General features: G+C 25.9%; 1 protein-coding gene across 1 annotated transcript in view; it reads left to right on the top strand.

Annotated features, from left to right (window-relative positions):
- LOC106680469 (myeloperoxidase) overlaps positions 1 to 6,473 on the top strand; it is a 128,648-nt gene that overhangs the window by 22,273 nt on the left and 99,902 nt on the right. The gene's annotated exons all lie outside the window — the stretch shown is intronic.

Below are 6,473 nucleotides of genomic sequence, written 5' to 3'. Positions count from 1 at the left end.
CAAAAAAATTAAAATTACTATTTTACCAACAAAAATTGATTTATAAAAATTACTAACCAGAACATATACTTAGTATTGGAACTAAACATCCAACCGAACTTGGTGAAAAATGAATTATCCTATTAATTTTTCAATTAAATAATAATTTTAATATGACAATTCACGTATCATTTATTTATTTTTAAATGTTATCAATTTACATAAACGAAATATACCTCTGCAATATAACGCATCAAGTGAATATGATGTTTGATTTCTTTCAATATATTTTTAAAATAATTATTTAGTAGGTTAAATATATAGAAACTAATTATATATATAGTCTTCTAACAACTTATTTTGAAGCCCACGTCTCGAATTTTTATTACGCAATAATAGATTGGAACGATCTAATATAGAGAAGTGGAAGTAATGTCTTGGAATGGTGTGCCGTGAAACATTTGATGACGGACAACTACGGGGAAGAAAATTTTTTAATGTTGTAAATATTTTTTTATGTACATTCTACTATTCTTAAGCTAAATTCATTCTTGGAATAAATGATTTAGCAATATATAATTATTGGTATGCGCACAGTTTTAAAAAAAAAAATGTTGCTTTTTCCTTTTTATTTATTTTAATAAGAAATATAATTTATAAATAACGTATATTTTCGCAGTAATTAATTTGTAATTAGATAACTACATAATATTTAAATTGAATCTGTACGGCTACAGTTCATGAAGGGTTGAGAGTGGAATTTTTACACTATTAGAGTTACTCTCTTAGTGAGGCTGGGTAGACTCTGAAGGGTTTCCGAACCCACAGGGCTGACTCACGGCTACAGTAAAACAGAAAATAATTATCTGCCACAGTGGGATTCGAACCCGTGGTTTTGGAGTTAGTAGCACAATGCCTTACTACTGATCTCTATCCTGAAATAGCTCCTAAGATTATGTTTTCCCTTCCCTGGAAGTATCCATCGTCTTCTAGTATTTTTCCTTACACTCCTCTACTTTTAATAGTATTAGTATTAGTATTAAAGTAGTATTTTTCCTTACACTCCTCTTTTTTTTTAAATTAAAAATTATTAAAAAGGATGTCAAGCCCTGGGGTACCTCCAGTCGCAAATGCCGTAGAGAGGAAGTTGTACTGACTAGGCTGAGAATAGGTCACACGAGGCTCACCCACTCCTATCTTATTTCAAAAGAAACGCCTCCGAACTGCTAGTATTGCAATAACAATTTAACAATAAGCCATGTTTTCCAACGATGCCCATATTTTACACCACACCTCAATAGCTTAGGACTAAACCAAGATATCTCAAAAACCATTGGAGACGATGATAAGGCAAAAGTGATTCAGTTTTTGAAATCACAAAATTTACTGACAAAAATATAACTTAATCGGAAGGAAAAAAATAAAATAAAATAAAATAAACAAATTAAAAAATAAATAAAATTTAACGATATTATAATATATATAATAATATATAATATTAGCAAAATTAAATAAAATATAAATGACGTTGATGACCAATGAAGTTTGGCGCCACTAAACAACCAAACAAACAAACAAACTCCTCTACTTTTACTTAGTGAATGGAGAGTGTCTGGAGAGCACGAAATTGAACTTTCGATTTTACCATTTTACCATCTCTCGTTGGTATTTCGTGCAAGTAGTGGCTTTATTTTAATTTAATATGACAATATCTTCTTGGTACCTTCCTGTTCCAATCCTTAAAAATAGAAAAATCATCTTATATTATTGACTTCCTCATCCTGCGTTCTTCTATCCACCTATTAAATACAAGATCTCAACACACCACTCTGTATATCCCTGCTCACAACCCTGCTCCTTATGAATCATTCTTTCCTTCCAAACATGATCTAAACATTATTTATTTCTTCATATCCTCTAAGATCAATCTTCCGCATCTAAGTAGTGTTTCTATCCTCAATTTTTATTGATAATATTTACTATTGTCTAATATCTACAATTTGTCTTCTAGTATTTAATTTAAGGTATGTAATATGTATTAAGATATTAATATGTAAATCATTAGGCGATTAGACAAAAGCTGGTTGAATAGTTCATTGCTGTTATTCTTAGAGAGCAGAATGTTCCTTTTTTTTTTTTTTTTTTTTTTTCATTCTGTATAATTATTTACTTGTATCATTCTGACTATATTTTCTCTTATCTTTTTTTTTTTTTTTTTTTTTTTAATAATCTTGATGTAATAAATTAATTTTTCATTTCATATTCTTTCAATTTACTCTGTTATTTTTTATATAATTTTATAAAATATTAAGATCTACTATTACTCACTATGTACTGACTACTTGTTCATTTAGACATGATGGAAGACCTGCTGTAAGAGTCAAAAAGCTTTCAATTAATAGTTCATTCTTCATTTTAAATTGCAATTTTAATTTCCTCTTTGTGATAAATTGTCAAATTTAATCATATATTTATTACAGACCCATAAAATAAAAGTTGATGTACTGCTGACCTTGATTTTTGTATGTGTATAATCGCAGGTTAATTTGTTTTATGGATATTATTCAGGTTATGGCCTAATAATCTTTAATTACTCAAAATTATATCTGAATACTTTTCTTTTGAATATGATTCGTAGTTTTTGTCTGTTTGAATCTTTAAATATGGAGTAATGTCTTTTTTCGGTTTAATTGTGATAAATGCAAATAGCTCAGCTTAGTTGTTTATTATTAATTTATACAAATGATTTTTAATTTATTATTCTGACTGAGTATCATTATTTGTATATGTAAACCATATACTGACTGGCTAAGTATACATACTCTATTCGTATGGGGTTTGCCCCTAAAACAAATAAATATATTAGTATTCAATATTGTTATAATCTTAGAATTATTCTAAAATATAGTGAAATTGCTTTATATTGTTTCTTTTGATAAATAAATTTTTAAAAATACGTTCTTTAAATAAAAAATTTCCACTTGCATTTTACGCTTTAGACATCAAACATCAAATTCGGTTCTGTGTCTATCAGTATGTAATTTTATCTATCTGGTTCGTTACAGCAACTAGCGTAAAACCGATTTTGATGATTTTTTTTTTTAGGGATTGTAAGGTTGGTATCGATATGGTCCTGTATAATTTCATCGAATCCAACCATATAATTTTACTTATGCATGCGCTGACGTATTATTCTTGAGACACATAGTTTTATCAACGTAATCATTTGGCCGAAATTTGGAATAAAATTTGGAGAAAGTCTTAATATAAAAATATCACAAATATGGAATAACAAAATTATTCACATATCGTTATGTTATGATTGAAAAAACATATATCAGAAATTAGACTTGGAAACATAATAAAAGGTTTATACATTTAATTACATAAAAGGGTTATTTTATGACAGATATCAATTGAATACTCTTTAAGTTATAAAACTACCAATAAAATTTAAAATTACAATAATAATAAAAAGAATAAAATATAAACGAAAATATCAATAAGTATTGACAAATATAATTTTTATTACATATTACTTCCATTATCCTCAACACGTTTGAGTCTAGGGCCAACAATGGTTTTATCTATTGTATGACACATTAGCTTTCAATAAAAAAACAATAAAACCAAAAAAAAAAAAATAATGAAAACCAAGCCTTCGGAATTTTTATCTTTTTTAAATGTTTTTCAAACTTATGGAAAAATGGTATTCAATTAGTAAAAAGTCAGGTGAATAAAGAGTTAATGTTGAACTTAATTTTCAGATCATGTAATATATATTTGGATCTTTCGTGTTTGTATCCACGGGCTGTAATTTTAGTGTAATTTCCTATTTCTTTGATTGGAGGGTTTAATGAGTTGGGGCAAAACTAGATAAACTATATCTCAGTTTATATAATTAATCTTATACACTGTCTATATTTAATTCAGAGTGCAATTAGATATTTTAGTGTAATATAGATAATTAATAACAATTCTGAGGCATTTGTGTTGGAATACTTGATTTTTTTTTATAATGTATGAACTAGTAATGCTCCAATATGGAGCAGGCATAAGTTAAGATTGGTCTTACTACAGCTTTATATAATATCAATTTATTTCGATTTTTTATTGAAGTATGGATACATTTATATAATATTTTCCTTTCGTTTTCCAATTTTTAATTAATGTGATTGTTTAATAATAGTTTGCTATCTAAATTTAATCCTAAGTAATTAACTGTTTAAGCAAAAAGGATAGGGCAGGAGTATTATTTAAATTTATGGTCAGTGTGAGCAAAGGGCGTCGTGAAAATGATGGCTTCTGTTTTATCAATGTTTAAAAATTATCCCAATTTTTTAAATTATTTAGATTATTTTTAAGGCATTTTTAGCCTATTGATGATTGTGTTATTAGGGTATAAAGAAGTGTAAATAGCGGTTATATCAACGTTTTCAAATTTTGACTTATCATTTATGAAAAGATTGAATAGTAAGGGACTTAGAGAGGAACCCTGGGGGAGACCAGTAATAGTCCCCGACTTCCCTTGATTTATCAACTGACTGCCAATTTTTCAGAGCCTTTAAAACATTTTTAAAAATTAAAATGTTCCAAATTTTAATTTCCGGTGTTTATTGATACAAAGTCTAAATGTTTCTATGAAATAAAGTTTTATATGTGATATAAAACCTATAACAAATATTCTTTGTTTGATTGTTTGTGGTTAAACTATTTACTTGACGTTTAACTACTTGAAATCTATTTTATTTTAGTTGTTATATAATTATTCCACTTAATACTAGTTCCAACTGAGCTAAAACCAATCAGACGTTTCATTGGTTCATTGTTGTAGCTTCAAGGTCGTCACCCTTCTGTATTGAAGTTAATTAGTAAATGTTATTTGCGTCTTTCTTTATCTTCAATGCGTTGCAAACTCCAATCTATATTTACTGCCGAATTAGTTAATGTTTATTTGCCATTTTCTTCTTAATATATTTTATTTGTTACTCATGAAAGTCGTAAGCGGACTTAATTTTTATTATTTTATGGTTCAACTTCATTTTTATTTATTTTCAAGAAAGCATCTTCAAAAACAATTTGCATTTTTTATACTATATATACATTATTTATTGACTTTTATAAATAATGATTTATTGTTAATAATAATGGTTATTAACAATGAGTTATTGTTGTTTTAATATATCCCACTGCTAACATAAAACATTTAAACTTATACCTGAAGAAAGCTAAATTTTAGTGTATCATAAATACAAAATCTCCTTTCAAACATATATGTTATTAAATTTGTCTATCATTAATAGGACATTTGCAGAACATTGAAAATTTCTGTAATTCAGGCATCAATCAATTCACATTTATTTAATAAATAATGAATTAATTAAATTAAAATAATTCTTTAAATGATCAAACAATTAATTATTTTACTGTTTTTGGATTACTAGTTTACATAAGCTACCTTGCATGTAATGCGTATCTTTCCTAATGCGATTATTCCCACATTTTTTTAAATAATGTAATCTTTACCTTATACTAATAAACTATACCACTTACATATTATATAAGTTAAGCCATATTAAGTTTTATTTATATTACGAAAACATATTCACAATTAAATAAGAACTGAAGGGAAACTTGTTTAAAATTTATTAAAGTAAATCCCATCTCTTTAAGCATCTTGTTAAATAATTATTTATTTATTTTTTTTTTTTAAAGAAAAATCAATTTTAATTTAGAATGCTTTGGCTACTCCGACCACTTTTCGATTCTTGAGTTGAAAAATTATTTTTATGTTTTTTTTTTTTATTTAGCTTTAAAATATAATTTCTTGAAATGATTGTACAATCCTTGTAAAATTATTTAATTAAAAGTATATAAATACAGTAATTTTATTATTGTGTGAAGTTGATTTTACCTTTTAATTAAGATTTAGTTCATTTCAGGTTAAATTATTTCAAACACCAAAATATAGTGACCAACTAGAATATTTTTTCCATTTTTTTAAAATAATTTTATTTAAGAATATAAAAAAATGAAATGATATAGTTAAAATAATAATTTCATTTTTCTTTTCTGCTAAACAATTCGATGGTTAAAATGTTACAGTTGAAAATTGTAATATTTTCCAATGATAGGCCAATTCAGACAGTAAAAAAATTAAACTGGCTATAATTAATGGATATCTAAACTAAAAATTTCCCCCAGAAAAAGTTTTAATAATATTGACCGTAGACTAAAAGTTTAATAAAATGTATTTTAATATGAGACTGCTATTATTTCAGAGTTATTTCGAAAATAACTCATATTTCAATGTAGAAAAAGTCACACTATACAGAAATAGTGATTATTATTAGAAAATAATGAAATATATTACAATCATAAACTTTTCAAAAATTTCAATTCATAAACTTGGAAATTGAAAAGAATTAGGTTGAAAGTTGTATTAGAAAGATTATAGGATAATAAATTAATCATCTGAAATTAAGTTCAAAAGT

Source organism: Halyomorpha halys, unplaced genomic scaffold (genome assembly GCF_000696795.3).
Source record: "Halyomorpha halys isolate HHAL.00 unplaced genomic scaffold, Hhal_1.1 Scaffold263.1, whole genome shotgun sequence".
NCBI lineage: Eukaryota > Metazoa > Arthropoda > Insecta > Hemiptera > Pentatomidae > Halyomorpha > Halyomorpha halys.
Note: the sequence above shows the minus strand (reverse complement) of the source record. Positions and strands in the feature narration are given on the sequence as shown.